This window comes from Triturus cristatus, chromosome 5_2, assembly GCF_964204655.1.
Source record: "Triturus cristatus chromosome 5_2, aTriCri1.1, whole genome shotgun sequence".
Lineage (NCBI taxonomy): Eukaryota > Metazoa > Chordata > Amphibia > Caudata > Salamandridae > Triturus > Triturus cristatus.
Genome location: NC_140588.1, coordinates 574,791,679 through 574,811,821, shown reverse-complemented (window position 1 = coordinate 574,811,821; position 20,143 = coordinate 574,791,679). Strand labels below are relative to the sequence as shown.

The 20,143-nt window shown below is 53.4% G+C and overlaps 11 non-coding genes across 11 annotated transcripts; all 11 read left to right on the top strand.

The window, feature by feature from the left end:
- Nucleotides 1-1,314: 1,314 nt before the first annotated feature.
- Nucleotides 1,315-1,386, top strand: TRNAE-UUC (transfer RNA glutamic acid (anticodon UUC)). Its single transcript has one exon. It is a non-coding gene; the product is annotated as a tRNA-Glu (tRNA).
- Nucleotides 1,387-2,016: 630 nt separating this feature from the next.
- Nucleotides 2,017-2,088, top strand: TRNAE-CUC (transfer RNA glutamic acid (anticodon CUC)). Its single transcript has one exon. It is a non-coding gene; the product is annotated as a tRNA-Glu (tRNA).
- Nucleotides 2,089-3,540: 1,452 nt separating this feature from the next.
- TRNAE-UUC (transfer RNA glutamic acid (anticodon UUC)) lies at nt 3,541-3,612 on the top strand. Its single transcript has one exon. It is a non-coding gene; the product is annotated as a tRNA-Glu (tRNA).
- Nucleotides 3,613-4,242: 630 nt separating this feature from the next.
- On the top strand, nt 4,243-4,314 carry TRNAE-CUC (transfer RNA glutamic acid (anticodon CUC)). The gene has a single exon. It is a non-coding gene; the product is annotated as a tRNA-Glu (tRNA).
- A 1,452-nt stretch (nt 4,315-5,766) lies between these two features.
- Nucleotides 5,767-5,838, top strand: TRNAE-UUC (transfer RNA glutamic acid (anticodon UUC)). Its single transcript has one exon. It is a non-coding gene; the product is annotated as a tRNA-Glu (tRNA).
- A 630-nt stretch (nt 5,839-6,468) lies between these two features.
- Nucleotides 6,469-6,540, top strand: TRNAE-CUC (transfer RNA glutamic acid (anticodon CUC)). Its single transcript has one exon. It is a non-coding gene; the product is annotated as a tRNA-Glu (tRNA).
- A 1,452-nt stretch (nt 6,541-7,992) lies between these two features.
- On the top strand, nt 7,993-8,064 carry TRNAE-UUC (transfer RNA glutamic acid (anticodon UUC)). Its single transcript has one exon. It is a non-coding gene; the product is annotated as a tRNA-Glu (tRNA).
- Nucleotides 8,065-10,218: 2,154 nt separating this feature from the next.
- On the top strand, nt 10,219-10,290 carry TRNAE-UUC (transfer RNA glutamic acid (anticodon UUC)). The gene has a single exon. It is a non-coding gene; the product is annotated as a tRNA-Glu (tRNA).
- Nucleotides 10,291-10,920: 630 nt separating this feature from the next.
- On the top strand, nt 10,921-10,992 carry TRNAE-CUC (transfer RNA glutamic acid (anticodon CUC)). Its single transcript has one exon. It is a non-coding gene; the product is annotated as a tRNA-Glu (tRNA).
- Nucleotides 10,993-17,610: 6,618 nt separating this feature from the next.
- TRNAE-CUC (transfer RNA glutamic acid (anticodon CUC)) lies at nt 17,611-17,682 on the top strand. Its single transcript has one exon. It is a non-coding gene; the product is annotated as a tRNA-Glu (tRNA).
- A 2,154-nt stretch (nt 17,683-19,836) lies between these two features.
- On the top strand, nt 19,837-19,908 carry TRNAE-CUC (transfer RNA glutamic acid (anticodon CUC)). The gene has a single exon. It is a non-coding gene; the product is annotated as a tRNA-Glu (tRNA).
- Nucleotides 19,909-20,143: the final 235 nt, after the last annotated feature.

Below are 20,143 nucleotides of genomic sequence, written 5' to 3'. Positions count from 1 at the left end.
TTCCTCGGCGGGAGGAAAATCTCTTGTGCAAGGCTCTTGAGGAAGTGAGATTCTGTATTCCGAGGTGCGCTTCTTTTCGTAGGCTTCTGACCACATGGTGTGCGGCAGGAAGTCATCTTTGACAGGGCCGCAGGCTTTGTCTCCAAATGGCATCCCGGACCCACTGCAACCCACCTTTTTGCTGAAACGGAAGTCTGGTTCAGGGTAAGAAAAAGCTGAGCTGCACGTACCGAAAGCAGCAGAGCCCAGCGGCGGAGAGGGTGTGGCCAGGGCTGTCTGATTTGCATAGTGACCAGTGGCATCTTGGGAATGTACAGGCTTTGGAGCCTAACGGGTGCTGCAGGGGTCTGCCTGGCCGGAGAAATGCCTGTCTGGCGCTCCCCTCAGGACACACGTGTCTTCCGTTCGAGCATGGAGGGTGAGGGACATGGGTCACCCTCATATACAGGGGTGTGGGCATGGGCAGGATGGGGCGTGGGGGACCCGTCAGGGCATTGCCCGTTTGGAAGCCCGTTCGGAAGGCAAGAGGAGGCGGAGGCGGAGGCGGAGGCGGGAATCTCTGCTCAATTTTTTCCCGAGGCCTGGGGACAAGCCTTTGCACATTTGATCCTGCCGGGCCTGCATCAGCAGATCCTGCTCCGATGGCAAGGGAGAGCCTGCAGGTGTAAATCAAAGAAAGGGGAGAAATCCGCAAGAGGCGGGTTAACAAATTCCAGTGGCAGGCCCATGTTCCCCAGGAAGCAAGTACTTCCTCCTGCTCCCTTCAGTGGGAAAAGACATAGGAGGTGTATTTCTCTAAGCAGGGGCTCTGCGTAGGTGGCACTGCATTGCTTTGGGAAGCATCCATGCTAAGTGCAGAGTAGCAGCAGACCCCACAGCTGAGACGTGAATTGGGACTGTTAAGGAAGGGCACTGGGAGGGTGAGGAAGGCAGAGGAAAATGCTTTAAAAAAGCATCTGCAAGTTCCTACACACCCGCTGAAAACCCATACCAGGGATGGGGCTCGAACCCATGCGGACAACTGTCCATTGGATCTTAAGTCCAACGCCTTAACCACTCGGCCACCCTGGTGAGACCCTAGGCCCTGCCTTACTCAGCTCCCTTTTCATGCTGGCTGCTCCAGCGCAGGCTGTCCAGCAAGAGGTGATTGCAGAGTAAAAAGGCTTTTGCAGGAGGATAAAGGTAATTGCTTATGACAAACACACTGTGTGACACCTAACTTTTCCCCACTCGTACTTTATGGGCAATCTATACAGTGGAGTTAGCTTAGTCACAATAAGGAAGTGAGCAAGGCAGGCTCACAAGAGCATCTCCTCCCTGGTGGTCTAGTGGCTAGGATTCGGCGCTTTCACCGCCGCGGCCCGGGTTCGATTCCCGGTCAGGGAAGATCCCTCTAAGACGTAGACGTGCGTAATTTGTCCACGCAGCTAAGCTTTTTTTAATCGAAGGTCCTTAAAAAGGCACCCCGACCTATAGACGAAAGCAGAGGAAAGGGGCTGGGTCCCCTGTGTCCCAGGTTGCTTTGCTCCCATTGCCCTCAGCCACCTTCATGCGCACGCAGTCCCCCACCCAGTCAGGTGCTCTATGTGGGCGTAAAGTGCAGTACCAGCTCATCAGAAAGGTAAATTGCTGGAAAACCCGGCTGCGATGTATACATCTACTTTGGAGCACTCTTCTCCCTTGCACTCTTGAATCGGTCATTCGCAATGTATTCTTCCAGCAAGCTGAATAACGAGGTAGGTGTGAGAAGGTGTACCAGCTGTCTTTGAGCTATCAGCGGCCACTAAGTGTCCCTCTTGTGATTTCCCGGGGATCCCGATTGTACAGGAATTCGTCGGTTCAGTAGCACGGGGGAGGGGATGGCCTGTGCTGGGAAGTGACAAACAGTCTGGTGGAATCATGAGTGTTTTTTCAAGTTCTGATTCATATTCGCTGTAGAATAAAATATGCTTTCAGCCCCCATGAGCTTTGTCACTAGGAGAGCAGTGTAGGAACTTTTGCTGTATGGCTCTGGGTTCCCTGGTGGTCTAGTGGTTAGGATTCGGCGCTCTCACCGCCGTGGCCCGGGTTCGATTCCCGGTCAGGAAACAGTCCTTCTTCTGCCCTTGAATGCTTTTCCTTCCCGCAGGTCAGGGCTTCTCAAAATGAATTTGCTTTTCTGACAAACAGTTTGCCTAGCATCCCGCAATCTGGCTCCTAATTTGATTTTCGCAAGGTTCCCTTTGAGTTGCTTTCCTCGGCGGGAGGAAAATCTCTTGTGCAAGGCTCTTGAGGAAGTGAGATTCTGTATTCCGAGGTGCGCTTCTTTTCGTAGGCTTCTGACCACATGGTGTGCGGCAGGAAGTCATCTTTGACAGGGCCGCAGGCTTTGTCTCCAAATGGCATCCCGGACCCACTGCAACCCACCTTTTTGCTGAAACGGAAGTCTGGTTCAGGGTAAGAAAAAGCTGAGCTGCACGTACCGAAAGCAGCAGAGCCCAGCGGCGGAGAGGGTGTGGCCAGGGCTGTCTGATTTGCATAGTGACCAGTGGCATCTTGGGAATGTACAGGCTTTGGAGCCTAACGGGTGCTGCAGGGGTCTGCCTGGCCGGAGAAATGCCTGTCTGGCGCTCCCCTCAGGACACACGTGTCTTCCGTTCGAGCATGGAGGGTGAGGGACATGGGTCACCCTCATATACAGGGGTGTGGGCATGGGCAGGATGGGGCGTGGGGGACCCGTCAGGGCATTGCCCGTTTGGAAGCCCGTTCGGAAGGCAAGAGGAGGCGGAGGCGGAGGCGGGAATCTCTGCTCAATTTTTTCCCGAGGCCTGGGGACAAGCCTTTGCACATTTGATCCAGCCGGGCCTGCATCAGCAGATCCTGCTCCGATGGCAAGGGAGAGCCTGCAGGTGTAAATCAAAGAAAGGGGAGAAATCCGCAAGAGGCGGGTTAACAAATTCCAGTGGCAGGCCCATGTTCCCCAGGAAGCAAGTACTTCCTCCTGCTCCCTTCAGTGGGAAAAGACATAGGAGGTGTATTTCTCTAAGCAGGGGCTCTGCGTAGGTGGCACTGCATTGCTTTGGGAAGCATCCATGCTAAGTGCAGAGTAGCAGCAGACCCCACAGCTGAGACGTGAATTGGGACTGTTAAGGAAGGGCACTGGGAGGGTGAGGAAGGCAGAGGAAAATGCTTTAAAAAAGCATCTGCAAGTTCCTACACACCCGCTGAAAACCCATACCAGGGATGGGGCTCGAACCCATGCGGACAACTGTCCATTGGATCTTAAGTCCAACGCCTTAACCACTCGGCCACCCTGGTGAGACCCTAGGCCCTGCCTTACTCAGCTCCCTTTTCATGCTGGCTGCTCCAGCGCAGGCTGTCCAGCAAGAGGTGATTGCAGAGTAAAAAGGCTTTTGCAGGAGGATAAAGGTAATTGCTTATGACAAACACACTGTGTGACACCTAACTTTTCCCCACTCGTACTTTATGGGCAATCTATACAGTGGAGTTAGCTTAGTCACAATAAGGAAGTGAGCAAGGCAGGCTCACAAGAGCATCTCCTCCCTGGTGGTCTAGTGGCTAGGATTCGGCGCTTTCACCGCCGCGGCCCGGGTTCGATTCCCGGTCAGGGAAGATCCCTCTAAGACGTAGACGTGCGTAATTTGTCCACGCAGCTAAGCTTTTTTTAATCGAAGGTCCTTAAAAAGGCACCCCGACCTATAGACGAAAGCAGAGGAAAGGGGCTGGGTCCCCTGTGTCCCAGGTTGCTTTGCTCCCATTGCCCTCAGCCACCTTCATGCGCACGCAGTCCCCCACCCAGTCAGGTGCTCTATGTGGGCGTAAAGTGCAGTACCAGCTCATCAGAAAGGTAAATTGCTGGAAAACCCGGCTGCGATGTATACATCTACTTTGGAGCACTCTTCTCCCTTGCACTCTTGAATCGGTCATTCGCAATGTATTCTTCCAGCAAGCTGAATAACGAGGTAGGTGTGAGAAGGTGTACCAGCTGTCTTTGAGCTATCAGCGGCCACTAGGTGTCCCTCTTGTGATTTCCCGGGGATCCCGATTGTACAGGAATTCGTCGGTTCAGTAGCACGGGGGAGGGGATGGCCTGTGCTGGGAAGTGACAAACAGTCTGGTGGAATCATGAGTGTTTTTTCAAGTTCTGATTCATATTCGCTGTAGAATAAAATATGCTTTCAGCCCCCATGAGCTTTGTCACTAGGAGAGCAGTGTAGGAACTTTTGCTGTATGGCTCTGGGTTCCCTGGTGGTCTAGTGGTTAGGATTCGGCGCTCTCACCGCCGTGGCCCGGGTTCGATTCCCGGTCAGGAAACAGTCCTTCTTCTGCCCTTGAATGCTTTTCCTTCCCGCAGGTCAGGGCTTCTCAAAATGAATTTGCTTTTCTGACAAACAGTTTGCCTAGCATCCCGCAATCTGGCTCCTAATTTGATTTTCGCAAGGTTCCCTTTGAGTTGCTTTCCTCGGCGGGAGGAAAATCTCTTGTGCAAGGCTCTTGAGGAAGTGAGATTCTGTATTCCGAGGTGCGCTTCTTTTCGTAGGCTTCTGACCACATGGTGTGCGGCAGGAAGTCATCTTTGACAGGGCCGCAGGCTTTGTCTCCAAATGGCATCCCGGACCCACTGCAACCCACCTTTTTGCTGAAACGGAAGTCTGGTTCAGGGTAAGAAAAAGCTGAGCTGCACGTACCGAAAGCAGCAGAGCCCAGCGGCGGAGAGGGTGTGGCCAGGGCTGTCTGATTTGCATAGTGACCAGTGGCATCTTGGGAATGTACAGGCTTTGGAGCCTAACGGGTGCTACAGGGGTCTGCCTGGCCGGAGAAATGCCTGTCTGGCGCTCCCCTCAGGACACACGTGTCTTCCGTTCGAGCATGGAGGGTGAGGGACATGGGTCACCCTCATATACAGGGGTGTGGGCATGGGCAGGATGGGGCGTGGGGGACCCGTCAGGGCATTGCCCGTTTGGAAGCCCGTTCGGAAGGCAAGAGGAGGCGGAGGCGGAGGCGGGAATCTCTGCTCAATTTTTTCCCGAGGCCTGGGGACAAGCCTTTGCACATTTGATCCAGCCGGGCCTGCATCAGCAGATCCTGCTCCGATGGCAAGGGAGAGCCTGCAAGTGTAAATCAAAGAAAGGGGAGAAATCCGCAAGAGGCGGGTTAACAAATTCCAGTGGCAGGCCCATGTTCCCCAGGAAGCAAGTACTTCCTCCTGCTCCCTTCAGTGGGAAAAGACATAGGAGGTGTATTTCTCTAAGCAGGGGCTCTGCGTAGGTGGCACTGCATTGCTTTGGGAAGCATCCATGCTAAGTGCAGAGTAGCAGCAGACCCCACAGCTGAGACGTGAATTGGGACTGTTAAGGAAGGGCACTGGGAGGGTGAGGAGGGCAGAGGAAAATGCTTTAAAAAAGCATCTGCAAGTTCCTACACACCCGCTGAAAACCCATACCAGGGATGGGGCTCGAACCCATGCGGACAACTGTCCATTGGATCTTAAGTCCAACGCCTTAACCACTCGGCCACCCTGGTGAGACCCTAGGCCCTGCCTTTCTCAGCTCCCTTTTCATGCTGGCTGCTCCAGCGCAGGCTGTCCAGCAAGAGGTGATTGCAGAGTAAAAAGGCTTTTGCAGGAGGATAAAGGTAATTGCTTATGACAAACACACTGTGTGACACCTAACTTTTCCCCACTCGTACTTTATGGGCAATCTATACAGTGGAGTTAGCTTAGTCACAATAAGGAAGTGAGCAAGGCAGGCTCACAAGAGCATCTCCTCCCTGGTGGTCTAGTGGCTAGGATTCGGCGCTTTCACCGCCGCGGCCCGGGTTCGATTCCCGGTCAGGGAAGATCCCTCTAAGACGTAGACGTGCGTAATTTGTCCACGCAGCTCAGCTTTTTTTAATCGAAGGTCCTTAAAAAGGCACCCCGACCTATAGACGAAAGCAGAGGAAAGGGGCTGGGTCCCCTGTGTCCCAGGTTGCTTTGCTCCCATTGCCCTCAGCCACCTTCATGCGCACGCAGTCCCCCACCCAGTCAGGTGCTCTATGTGGGCGTAAAGTGCAGTACCAGCTCATCAGAAAGGTAAATTGCTGGAAAACCCGGCTGCGATGTATACATCTACTTTGGAGCACTCTTCTCCCTTGCACTCTTGAATCGGTCATTCGCAATGTATTCTTCCAGCAAGCTGAATAACGAGGTAGGTGTGAGAAGGTGTACCAGCTGTCTTTGAGCTATCAGCGGCCACTAGGTGTCCCTCTTGTGATTTCCCGGGGATCCCGATTGTACAGGAATTCGTCGGTTCAGTAGCACGGGGGAGGGGATGGCCTGTGCTTGGAAGTGACAAACAGTCTGGTGGAATCATGAGTGTTTTTTCAAGTTCTGATTCATATTCGCTGTAGAATAAAATATGCTTTCAGCCCCCATGAGCTTTGTCACTAGGAGAGCATTGTAGGAACTTTTGCTGTATGGCTCTGGGTTCCCTGGTGGTCTAGTGGTTAGGATTCGGCGCTCTCACCGCCGCGGCCCGGGTTCGATTCCCGGTCAGGGAACAGTCCTTCTTCTGCCCTTGAATGCTTTTCCTTCCCGCAGGTCAGGGCTTCTCAAAATGAATTTGCTTTTCTGACAAACAGTTTGCCTAGCATCCCGCAATCTGGCTCCTAATTTGATTTTCGCAAGGTTCCCTTTGAGTTGCTTTCCTCGGCGGGAGGAAAATCTCTTGTGCAAGGCTCTTGAGGAAGTGAGATTCTGTATTCCGAGGTGCGCTTCTTTTCGTAGGCTTCTGACCACATGGTGTGCGGCAGGAAGTCATCTTTGACAGGGCCGCAGGCTTTGTCTCCAAATGGCATCCCGGACCCACTGCAACCCACCTTTTTGCTGAAACGGAAGTCTGGTTCAGGGTAAGAAAAAGCTGAGCTGCACGTACCGAAAGCAGCAGAGCCCAGCGGCGGAGAGGGTGTGGCCAGGGCTGTCTGATTTGCATAGTGACCAGTGGCATCTTGGGAATGTACAGGCTTTGGAGCCTAACGGGTGCTGCAGGGGTCTGCCTGGCCGGAGAAATGCCTGTCTGGCGCTCCCCTCAGGACACACGTGTCTTCCGTTCGAGCATGGAGGGTGAGGGACATGGGTCACCCTCATATACAGGGGTGTGGGCATGGGCAGGATGGGGCGTGGGGGACCCGTCAGGGCATTGCCCGTTTGGAAGCCCGTTCGGAAGGCAAGAGGAGGCGGAGGCGGAGGCGGGAATCTCTGCTCAATTTTTTCCCGAGGCCTGGGGACAAGCCTTTGCACATTTGATCCAGCCGGGCCTGCATCAGCAGATCCTGCTCCGATGGCAAGGGAGAGCCTGCAGGTGTAAATCAAAGAAAGGGGAGAAATCCGCAAGAGGCGGGTTAACAAATTCCAGTGGCAGGCCCATGTTCCCCAGGAAGCAAGTACTTCCTCCTGCTCCCTTCAGTGGGAAAAGACATAGGAGGTGTATTTCTCTAAGCAGGGGCTCTGCGTAGGTGGCACTGCATTGCTTTGGGAAGCATCCATGCTAAGTGCAGAGTAGCAGCAGACCCCACAGCTGAGACGTGAATTGGGACTGTTAAGGAAGGGCACTGGGAGGGTGAGGAGGGCAGAGGAAAATGCTTTAAAAAAGCATCTGCAAGTTCCTACACACCTGCTGAAAACCCATACCAGGGATGGGGCTCGAACCCATGCGGACAACTGTCCATTGGATCTTAAGTCCAACGCCTTAACCACTCGGCCACCCTGGTGAGACCCTAGGCCCTGCCTTACTCAGCTCCCTTTTCATGCTGGCTGCTCCAGCGCAGGCTGTCCAGCAAGAGGTGATTGCAGAGTAAAAAGGCTTTTGCAGGAGGATAAAGGTAATTGCTTATGACAAACACACTGTGTGACACCTAACTTTTCCCCACTCGTACTTTATGGGCAATCTATACAGTGGAGTTAGCTTAGTCACAATAAGGAAGTGAGCAAGGCAGGCTCACAAGAGCATCTCCTCCCTGGTGGTCTAGTGGCTAGGATTCGGCGCTTTCACCGCCGCGGCCCGGGTTCGATTCCCGGTCAGGGAAGATCCCTCTAAGACGTAGACGTGCGTAATTTGTCCACGCAGCTCAGCTTTTTTTAATCGAAGGTCCTTAAAAAGGCACCCCGACCTATAGACGAAAGCAGAGGAAAGGGGCTGGGTCCCCTGTGTCCCAGGTTGCTTTGCTCCCATTGCCCTCAGCCACCTTCATGCGCACGCAGTCCCCCACCCAGTCAGGTGCTCTATGTGGGCGTAAAGTGCAGTACCAGCTCATCAGAAAGGTAAATTGCTGGAAAACCCGGCTGCGATGTATACATCTACTTTGGAGCACTCTTCTCCCTTGCACTCTTGAATCGGTCATTCGCAATGTATTCTTCCAGCAAGCTGAATAACGAGGTAGGTGTGAGAAGGTGTACCAGCTGTCTTTGAGCTATCAGCGGCCACTAGGTGTCCCTCTTGTGATTTCCCGGGGATCCCGATTGTACAGGAATTCGTCGGTTCAGTAGCACGGGGGAGGGGATGGCCTGTGCTTGGAAGTGACAAACAGTCTGGTGGAATCATGAGTGTTTTTTCAAGTTCTGATTCATATTCGCTGTAGAATAAAATATGCTTTCAGCCCCCATGAGCTTTGTCACTAGGAGAGCAGTGTAGGAACTTTTGCTGTATGGCTCTGGGTTCCCTGGTGGTCTAGTGGTTAGGATTCGGCGCTCTCACCGCTGCGGCCCGGGTTCGATTCCCGGTCAGGGAACAGTCCTTCTTCTGCCCTTGAATGCTTTTCCTTCCCGCAGGTCAGGGCTTCTCAAAATGAATTTGCTTTTCTGACAAACAGTTTGCCTAGCATCCCGCAATCTGGCTCCTAATTTGATTTTCGCAAGGTTCCCTTTGAGTTGCTTTCCTCGGCGGGAGGAAAATCTCTTGTGCAAGGCTCTTGAGGAAGTGAGATTCTGTATTCCGAGGTGCGCTTCTTTTCGTAGGCTTCTGACCACATGGTGTGCGGCAGGAAGTCATCTTTGACAGGGCCGCAGGCTTTGTCTCCAAATGGCATCCCGGACCCACTGCAACCCACCTTTTTGCTGAAACGGAAGTCTGGTTCAGGGTAAGAAAAAGCTGAGCTGCACGTACCGAAAGCAGCAGAGCCCAGCGGCGGAGAGGGTGTGGCCAGGGCTGTCTGATTTGCATAGTGACCAGTGGCATCTTGGGAATGTACAGGCTTTGGAGCCTAACGGGTGCTGCAGGGGTCTGCCTGGCCGGAGAAATGCCTGTCTGGCGCTCCCCTCAGGACACACGTGTCTTCCGTTCGAGCATGGAGGGTGAGGGACATGGGTCACCCTCATATACAGGGGTGTGGGCATGGGCAGGATGGGGCGTGGGGGACCCGTCAGGGCATTGCCCGTTTGGAAGCCCGTTCGGAAGGCAAGAGGAGGCGGAGGCGGAGGCGGGAATCTCTGCTCAATTTTTTCCCGAGGCCTGGGGACAAGCCTTTGCACATTTGATCCAGCCGGGCCTGCATCAGCAGATCCTGCTCCGATGGCAAGGGAGAGCCTGCAGGTGTAAATCAAAGAAAGGGGAGAAATCCGCAAGAGGCGGGTTAACAAATTCCAGTGGCAGGCCCATGTTCCCCAGGAAGCAAGTACTTCCTCCTGCTCCCTTCAGTGGGAAAAGACATAGGAGGTGTATTTCTCTAAGCAGGGGCTCTGCGTAGGTGGCACTGCATTGCTTTGGGAAGCATCCATGCTAAGTGCAGAGTAGCAGCAGACCCCACAGCTGAGACGTGAATTGGGACTGTTAAGGAAGGGCACTGGGAGGGTGAGGAGGGCAGAGGAAAATGCTTTAAAAAAGCATCTGCAAGTTCCTACACACCCGCTGAAAACCCATACCAGGGATGGGGCTCGAACCCATGCGGACAACTGTCCATTGGATCTTAAGTCCAACGCCTTAACCACTCGGCCACCCTGGTGAGACCCTAGGCCCTGCCTTACTCAGCTCCCTTTTCATGCTGGCTGCTCCAGCGCAGGCTGTCCAGCAAGAGGTGATTGCAGAGTAAAAAGGCTTTTGCAGGAGGATAAAGGTAATTGCTTATGACAAACACACTGTGTGACACCTAACTTTTCCCCACTCGTACTTTATGGGCAATCTATACAGTGGAGTTAGCTTAGTCACAATAAGGAAGTGAGCAAGGCAGGCTCACAAGAGCATCTCCTCCCTGGTGGTCTAGTGGCTAGGATTCGGCGCTTTCACCGCCGCGGCCCGGGTTCGATTCCCGGTCAGGGAAGATCCCTCTAAGACGTAGACGTGCGTAATTTGTCCACGCAGCTCAGCTTTTTTTAATCGAAGGTCCTTAAAAAGGCACCCCGACCTATAGACGAAAGCAGAGGAAAGGGGCTGGGTCCCCTGTGTCCCAGGTTGCTTTGCTCCCATTGCCCTCAGCCACCTTCATGCGCACGCAGTCCCCCACCCAGTCAGGTGCTCTATGTGGGCGTAAAGTGCAGTACCAGCTCATCAGAAAGGTAAATTGCTGGAAAACCCGGCTGCGATGTATACATCTACTTTGGAGCACTCTTCTCCCTTGCACTCTTGAATCGGTCATTCGCAATGTATTCTTCCAGCAAGCTGAATAACGAGGTAGGTGTGAGAAGGTGTACCAGCTGTCTTTGAGCTATCAGCGGCCACTAGGTGTCCCTCTTGTGATTTCCCGGGGATCCCGATTGTACAGGAATTCGTCGGTTCAGTAGCACGGGGGAGGGGATGGCCTGTGCTTGGAAGTGACAAACAGTCTGGTGGAATCATGAGTGTTTTTTCAAGTTCTGATTCATATTCGCTGTAGAATAAAATATGCTTTCAGCCCCCATGAGCTTTGTCACTAGGAGAGCAGTGTAGGAACTTTTGCTGTATGGCTCTGGGTTCCCTGGTGGTCTAGTGGTTAGGATTCGGCACTCTCACTGCCGCGGCCCGGGTTCGATTCCCGGTCAGGGAACAGTCCTTCTTCTGCCCTTGAATGCTTTTCCTTACCGCAGGTCAGGGCTTCTCAAAATGAATTTGCTTTTCTGACAAACAGTTTGCCTAGCATCCCGCAATCTGGCTCCTAATTTGATTTTCGCAAGGTTCCCTTTGAGTTGCTTTCCTCGGCGGGAGGAAAATCTCTTGTGCAAGGCTCTTGAGGAAGTGAGATTCTGTATTCCGAGGTGCGCTTCTTTTCGTAGGCTTCTGACCACATGGTGTGCGGCAGGAAGTCATCTTTGACAGGGCCGCAGGCTTTGTCTCCAAATGGCATCCCGGACCCACTGCAACCCACCTTTTTGCTGAAACGGAAGTCTGGTTCAGGGTAAGAAAAAGCTGAGCTGCACGTACCGAAAGCAGCAGAGCCCAGCGGCGGAGAGGGTGTGGCCAGGGCTGTCTGATTTGCATAGTGACCAGTGGCATCTTGGGAATGTACAGGCTTTGGAGCCTAACGGGTGCTGCAGGGGTCTGCCTGGCCGGAGAAATGCCTGTCTGGCGCTCCCTTCAGGACACACGTGTCTTCCGTTCGAGCATGGAGGGTGAGGGACATGGGTCACCCTCATATACAGGGGTGTGGGCATGGGCAGGATGGGGCGTGGGGGACCCGTCAGGGCATTGCCCGTTTGGAAGCCCGTTCGGAAGGCAAGAGGAGGCGGAGGCGGAGGCGGGAATCTCTGCTCAATTTTTTCCCGAGGCCTGGGGACAAGCCTTTGCACATTTGATCCAGCCGGACCTGCATCAGCAGATCCTGCTCCGATGGCAAGGGAGAGCCTGCAGGTGTAAATCAAAGAAAGGGGAGAAATCCGCAAGAGGCGGGTTAACAAATTCCAGTGGCAGGCCCATGTTCCCCAGGAAGCAAGTACTTCCTCCTGCTCCCTTCAGTGGGAAAAGACATAGGAGGTGTATTTCTCTAAGCAGGGGCTCTGCGTAGGTGGCACTGCATTGCTTTGGGAAGCATCCATGCTAAGTGCAGAGTAGCAGCAGACCCCACAGCTGAGACGTGAATTGGGACTGTTAAGGAAGGGCACTGGGAGGGTGAGGAAGGCAGAGGAAAATGCTTTAAAAAAGCATCTGCAAGTTCCTACACACCCGCTGAAAACCCATACCAGGGATGGGGCTCGAACCCATGCGGACAACTGTCCATTGGATCTTAAGTCCAACGCCTTAACCACTCGGCCACCCTGGTGAGACCCTAGGCCCTGCCTTACTCAGCTCCCTTTTCATGCTGGCTGCTCCAGCGCAGGCTGTCCAGCAAGAGGTGATTGCAGAGTAAAAAGGCTTTTGCAGGAGGATAAAGGTAATTGCTTATGACAAACACACTGTGTGACACCTAACTTTTCCCCACTCGTACTTTATGGGCAATCTATACAGTGGAGTTAGCTTAGTCACAATAAGGAAGTGAGCAAGGCAGGCTCACAAGAGCATCTCCTCCCTGGTGGTCTAGTGGCTAGGATTCGGCACTTTCACCGCCGCGGCCCGGGTTCGATTCCCGGTCAGGGAAGATCCCTCTAAGACGTAGACGTGCGTAATTTGTCCACGCAGCTCAGCTTTTTTTAATCGAAGGTCCTTAAAAAGGCACCCCGACCTATAGACGAAAGCAGAGGAAAGGGGCTGGGTCCCCTGTGTCCCAGGTTGCTTTGCTCCCATTGCCCTCAGCCACCTTCATGCGCACGCAGTCCCCCACCCAGTCAGGTGCTCTATGTGGGCGTAAAGTGCAGTACCAGCTCATCAGAAAGGTAAATTGCTGGAAAACCCGGCTGCGATGTATACATCTACTTTGGAGCACTCTTCTCCCTTGCACTCTTGAATCGGTCATTCGCAATGTATTCTTCCAGCAAGCTGAATAACGAGGTAGGTGTGAGAAGGTGTACCAGCTGTCTTTGAGCTATCAGCGGCCACTAGGTGTCCCTCTTGTGATTTCCCGGGGATCCCGATTGTACAGGAATTCGTCGGTTCAGTAGCACGGGGGAGGGGATGGCCTGTGCTTGGAAGTGACAAACAGTCTGGTGGAATCATGAGTGTTTTTTCAAGTTCTGATTCATATTCGCTGTAGAATAAAATATGCTTTCAGCCCCCATGAGCTTTGTCACTAGGAGAGCAGTGTAGGAACTTTTGCTGTATGGCTCTGGGTTCCCTGGTGGTCTAGTGGTTAGGATTCGGCGCTCTCACCGCCGCGGCCCGGGTTTGATTCCCGGTCAGGGAACAGTCCTTCTTCTGCCCTTGAATGCTTTTCCTTCCCGCAGGTCAGGGCTTCTCAAAATGAATTTGCTTTTCTGACAAACAGTTTGCCTAGCATCCCGCAATCTGGCTCCTAATTTGATTTTCGCAAGGTTCCCTTTGAGTTGGTTTCCTCGGCGGGAGGAAAATCTCTTGTGCAAGGCTCTTGAGGAAGTGAGATTCTGTATTCCGAGGTGCGCTTCTTTTCGTAGGCTTCTGACCACATGGTGTGCGGCAGGAAGTCATCTTTGACAGGGCCGCAGGCTTTGTCTCCAAATGGCATCCCGGACCCACTGCAACCCACCTTTTTGCTGAAACGGAAGTCTGGTTCAGGGTAAGAAAAAGCTGAGCTGCACGTACCGAAAGCAGCAGAGCCCAGCGGCGGAGAGGGTGTGGCCAGGGCTGTCTGATTTGCATAGTGACCAGTGGCATCTTGGGAATGTACAGGCTTTGGAGCCTAACGGGTGCTGCAGGGGTCTGCCTGGCCGGAGAAATGCCTGTCTGGCGCTCCCCTCAGGACACACGTGTCTTCCGTTCGAGCATGGAGGGTGAGGGACATGGGTCACCCTCATATACAGGGGTGTGGGCATGGGCAGGATGGGGCGTGGGGGACCCGTCAGGGCATTGCCCGTTTGGAAGCCCGTTCGGAAGGCAAGAGGAGGCGGAGGCGGAGGCGGAGGCGGGAATCTCTGCTCAATTTTTTCCCGAGGCCTGGGGACAAGCCTTTGCACATTTGATCCTGCCGGGCCTGCATCAGCAGATCCTGCTCCGATGGCAAGGGAGAGCCTGCAGGTGTAAATCAAAGAAAGGGGAGAAATCCGCAAGAGGCGGGTTAACAAATTCCAGTGGCAGGCCCATGTTCCCCAGGAAGCAAGTACTTCCTCCTGCTCCCTTCAGTGGGAAAAGACATAGGAGGTGTATTTCTCTAAGCAGGGGCTCTGCGTAGGTGGCACTGCATTGCTTTGGGAAGCATCCATGCTAAGTGCAGAGTAGCAGCAGACCCCACAGCTGAGACGTGAATTGGGACTGTTAAGGAAGGGCACTGGGAGGGTGAGGAAGGCAGAGGAAAATGCTTTAAAAAAGCATCTGCAAGTTCCTACACACCCGCTGAAAACCCATACCAGGGATGGGGCTCGAACCCATGCGGACAACTGTCCATTGGATCTTAAGTCCAACGCCTTAACCACTCGGCCACCCTGGTGAGACCCTAGGCCCTGCCTTACTCAGCTCCCTTTTCATGCTGGCTGCTCCAGCGCAGGCTGTCCAGCAAGAGGTGATTGCAGAGTAAAAAGGCTTTTGCAGGAGGATAAAGGTAATTGCTTATGACAAACACACTGTGTGACACCTAACTTTTCCCCACTCGTACTTTATGGGCAATCTATACAGTGGAGTTAGCTTAGTCACAATAAGGAAGTGAGCAAGGCAGGCTCACAAGAGCATCTCCTCCCTGGTGGTCTAGTGGCTAGGATTCGGCACTTTCACCGCCGCGGCCCGGGTTCGATTCCCGGTCAGGGAAGATCCCTCTAAGACGTAGACGTGCGTAATTTGTCCACGCAGCTCAGCTTTTTTTAATCGAAGGTCCTTAAAAAGGCACCCCGACCTATAGACGAAAGCAGAGGAAAGGGGCTGGGTCCCCTGTGTCCCAGGTTGCTTTGCTCCCATTGCCCTCAGCCACCTTCATGCGCACGCAGTCCCCCACCCAGTCAGGTGCTCTATGTGGGCGTAAAGTGCAGTACCAGCTCATCAGAAAGGTAAATTGCTGGAAAACCCGGCTGCGATGTATACATCTACTTTGGAGCACTCTTCTCCCTTGCACTCTTGAATCGGTCATTCGCAATGTATTCTTCCAGCAAGCTGAATAACGAGGTAGGTGTGAGAAGGTGTACCAGCTGTCTTTGAGCTATCAGCGGCCACTAGGTGTCCCTCTTGTGATTTCCCGGGGATCCCGATTGTACAGGAATTCGTCGGTTCAGTAGCACGGGGGAGGGGATGGCCTGTGCTTGGAAGTGACAAACAGTCTGGTGGAATCATGAGTGTTTTTTCAAGTTCTGATTCATATTCGCTGTAGAATAAAATATGCTTTCAGCCCCCATGAGCTTTGTCACTAGGAGAGCAGTGTAGGAACTTTTGCTGTATGGCTCTGGGTTCCCTGGTGGTCTAGTGGTTAGGATTCGGCGCTCTCACCGCCGCGGCCCGGGTTTGATTCCCGGTCAGGGAACAGTCCTTCTTCTGCCCTTGAATGCTTTTCCTTCCCGCAGGTCAGGGCTTCTCAAAATGAATTTGCTTTTCTGACAAACAGTTTGCCTAGCATCCCGCAATCTGGCTCCTAATTTGATTTTCGCAAGGTTCCCTTTGAGTTGGTTTCCTCGGCGGGAGGAAAATCTCTTGTGCAAGGCTCTTGAGGAAGTGAGATTCTGTATTCCGAGGTGCGCTTCTTTTCGTAGGCTTCTGACCACATGGTGTGCGGCAGGAAGTCATCTTTGACAGGGCCGCAGGCTTTGTCTCCAAATGGCATCCCGGACCCACTGCAACCCACCTTTTTGCTGAAACGGAAGTCTGGTTCAGGGTAAGAAAAAGCTGAGCTGCACGTACCGAAAGCAGCAGAGCCCAGCGGCGGAGAGGGTGTGGCCAGGGCTGTCTGATTTGCATAGTGACCAGTGGCATCTTGGGAATGTACAGGCTTTGGAGCCTAACGGGTGCTGCAGGGGTCTGCCTGGCCGGAGAAATGCCTGTCTGGCGCTCCCCTCAGGACACACGTGTCTTCCGTTCGAGCATGGAGGGTGAGGGACATGGGTCACCCTCATATACAGGGGTGTGGGCATGGGCAGGATGGGGCGTGGGGGACCCGTCAGGGCATTGCCCGTTTGGAAGCCCGTTCGGAAGGCAAGAGGAGGCGGAGGCGGAGGCGGAGGCGGGAATCTCTGCTCAATTTTTTCCCGAGGCCTGGGGACAAGCCTTTGCACATTTGATCCTGCCGGGCCTGCATCAGCAGATCCTGCTCCGATGGCAAGGGAGAGCCTGCAGGTGTAAATCAAAGAAAGGGGAGAAATCCGCAAGAGGCGGGTTAACAAATTCCAGTGGCAGGCCCATGTTCCCCAGGAAGCAAGTACTTCCTCCTGCTCCCTTCAGTGGGAAAAGACATAGGAGGTGTATTTCTCTAAGCAGGGGCTCTGCGTAGGTGGCACTGCATTGCTTTGGGAAGCATCCATGCTAAGTGCAGAGTAGCAGCAGACCCCACAGCTGAGACGTGAATTGGGACTGTTAAGGAAGGGCACTGGGAGGGTGAGGAAGGCAGAGGAAAATGCTTTAAAAAAGCATCTGCAAGTTCCTACACACCCGCTGAAAACCCATACCAGGGATGGGGCTCGAACCCATGCGGACAACTGTCCATTGGATCTTAAGTCCAACGCCTTAACCACTCGGCCACCCTGGTGAGACCCTAGGCCCTGCCTTACTCAGCTCCCTTTTCATGCTGGCTGCTCCAGCGCAGGCTGTCCAGCAAGAGGTGATTGCAGAGTAAAAAGGCTTTTGCAGGAGGATAAAGGTAATTGCTTATGACAAACACACTGTGTGACACCTAACTTTTCCCCACTCGTACTTTATGGGCAATCTATACAGTGGAGTTAGCTTAGTCACAATAAGGAAGTGAGCAAGGCAGGCTCACAAGAGCATCTCCTCCCTGGTGGTCTAGTGGCTAGGATTCGGCGCTTTCACCGCCGCGGCCTGGGTTCGATTCCCGGTCAGGGAAGATCCCTCTAAGACGTAGACGTGCGTAATTTGTCCACGCAGCTAAGCTTTTTTTAATCGAAGGTCCTTAAAAAGGCACCCCGACCTATAGACGAAAGCAGAGGAAAGGGGCTGGGTCCCCTGTGTCCCAGGTTGCTTTGCTCCCATTGCCCTCAGCCACCTTCATGCGCACGCAGTCCCCCACCCAGTCAGGTGCTCTATGTGGGCGTAAAGTGCAGTACCAGCTCATCAGAAAGGTAAATTGCTGGAAAACCCGGCTGCGATGTATACATCTACTTTGGAGCACTCTTCTCCCTTGCACTCTTGAATCGGTCATTCGCAATGTATTCTTCCAGCAAGCTGAATAACGAGGTAGGTGTGAGAAGGTGTACCAGCTGTCTTTGAGCTATCAGCGGCCACTAGGTGTCCCTCTTGTGATTTCCCGGGGATCCCGATTGTACAGGAATTCGTCGGTTCAGTAGCACGGGGGAGGGGATGGCCTGTGCTGGGAAGTGACAAACAGTCTGGTGGAATCATGAGTGTTTTTTCAAGTTCTGATTCATATTCGCTGTAGAATAAAATATGCTTTCAGCCCCCATGAGCTTTGTCACTAGGAGAGCAGTGTAGGAACTTTTGCTGTATGGCTCTGGGTTCCCTGGTGGTCTAGTGGTTAGGATTCGGCGCTCTCACCGCCGTGGCCCGGGTTCGATTCCCGGTCAGGAAACAGTCCTTCTTCTGCCCTTGAATGCTTTTCCTTCCCGCAGGTCAGGGCTTCTCAAAATGAATTTGCTTTTCTGACAAACAGTTTGCCTAGCATCCCGCAATCTGGCTCCTAATTTGATTTTCGCAAGGTTCCCTTTGAGTTGCTTTCCTCGGCGGGAGGAAAATCTCTTGTGCAAGGCTCTTGAGGAAGTGAGATTCTGTATTCCGAGGTGCGCTTCTTTTCGTAGGCTTCTGACCACATGGTGTGCGGCAGGAAGTCATCTTTGACAGGGCCGCAGGCTTTGTCTCCAAATGGCATCCCGGACCCACTGCAACCCACCTTTTTGCTGAAACGGAAGTCTGGTTCAGGGTAAGAAAAAGCTGAGCTGCACGTACCGAAAGCAGCAGAGCCCAGCGGCGGAGAGGGTGTGGCCAGGGCTGTCTGATTTGCATAGTGACCAGTGGCATCTTGGGAATGTACAGGCTTTGGAGCCTAACGGGTGCTGCAGGGGTCTGCCTGGCCGGAGAAATGCCTGTCTGGCGCTCCCCTCAGGACACACGTGTCTTCCGTTCGAGCATGGAGGGTGAGGGACATGGGTCACCCTCATATACAGGGGTGTGGGCATGGGCAGGATGGGGCGTGGGGGACCCGTCAGGGCATTGCCCGTTTGGAAGCCCGTTCGGAAGGCAAGAGGAGGCGGAGGCGGAGGCGGGAATCTCTGCTCAATTTTTTCCCGAGGCCTGGGGACAAGCCTTTGCACATTTGATCCAGCCGGGCCTGCATCAGCAGATCCTGCTCCGATGGCAAGGGAGAGCCTGCAGGTGTAAATCAAAGAAAGGGGAGAAATCCGCAAGAGGCGGGTTAACAAATTCCAGTGGCAGGCCCATGTTCCCCAGGAAGCAAGTACTTCCTCCTGCTCCCTTCAGTGGGAAAAGACATAGGAGGTGTATTTCTCTAAGCAGGGGCTCTGCGTAGGTGGCACTGCATTGCTTTGGGAAGCATCCATGCTAAGTGCAGAGTAGCAGCAGACCCCACAGCTGAGACGTGAATTGGGACTGTTAAGGAAGGGCACTGGGAGGGTGAGGAAGGCAGAGGAAAATGCTTTAAAAAAGCATCTGCAAGTTCCTACACACCCGCTGAAAACCCATACCAGGGATGGGGCTCGAACCCATGCGGACAACTGTCCATTGGATCTTAAGTCCAACGCCTTAACCACTCGGCCACCCTGGTGAGACCCTAGGCCCTGCCTTACTCAGCTCCCTTTTCATGCTGGCTGCTCCAGCGCAGGCTGTCCAGCAAGAGGTGATTGCAGAGTAAAAAGGCTTTTGCAGGAGGATAAAGGTAATTGCTTATGACAAACACACTGTGTGACACCTAACTTTTCCCCACTCGTACTTTATGGGCAATCTATACAGTGGAGTTAGCTTAGTCACAATAAGGAAGTGAGCAAGGCAGGCTCACAAGAGCATCTCCTCCCTGGTGGTCTAGTGGCTAGGATTCGGCACTTTCACCGCCGCGGCCCGGGTTCGATTCCCGGTCAGGGAAGATCCCTCTAAGACGTAGACGTGCGTAATTTGTCCACGCAGCTAAGCTTTTTTTAATCGAAGGTCCTTAAAAAGGCACCCCGACCTATAGACGAAAGCAGAGGAAAGGGGCTGGGTCCCCTGTGTCCCAGGTTGCTTTGCTCCCATTGCCCTCAGCCACCTTCACGCGCACGCAGTCCCCCACCCAGTCAGGTGCTCTATGTGGGCGTAAAGTGCAGTACCAGCTCATCAGAAAGGTAAATTGCTGGAAAACCCGGCTGCGATGTATACATCTACTTTGGAGCACTCTTCTCCCTTGCACTCTTGAATCGGTCATTTGCAATGTATTCTTCCAGCAAGCTGAATAACGAGGTAGGTGTGAGAAGGTGTACCAGCTGTCTTTGAGCTATCAGCGGCCACTAGGTGTCCCTCTTGTGATTTCCCGGGGATCCCGATTGTACAGGAATTCGTCGGTTCAGTAGCACGGGGGAGGGGATGGCCTGTGCTGGGAAGTGACAAACAATCTGGTGGAATCATGAGTGTTTTTTCAAGTTCTGATTCATATTCGCTGTAGAATAAAATATGCTTTCAGCCCCCATGAGCTTTGTCACTAGGAGAGCAGTGTAGGAACTTTTGCTGTATGGCTCTGGGTTCCCTGGTGGTCTAGTGGTTAGGATTCGGCGCTCTCACCGCCGTGGCCCGGGTTCGATTCCCGGTCAGGAAACAGTCCTTCTTCTGCCCTTGAATGCTTTTCCTTCCCGCAGGTCAGGGCTTCTCAAAATGAATTTGCTTTTCTGACAAACAGTTTGCCTAGCATCCCGCAATCTGGCTCCTAATTTGATTTTCGCAAGGTTCCCTTTGAGTTGCTTTCCTCGGCGGGAGGAAAATCTCTTGTGCAAGGCTCTTGAGGAAGTGAGATTCTGTATTCCGAGGTGCGCTTCTTTTCGTAGGCTTCTGAC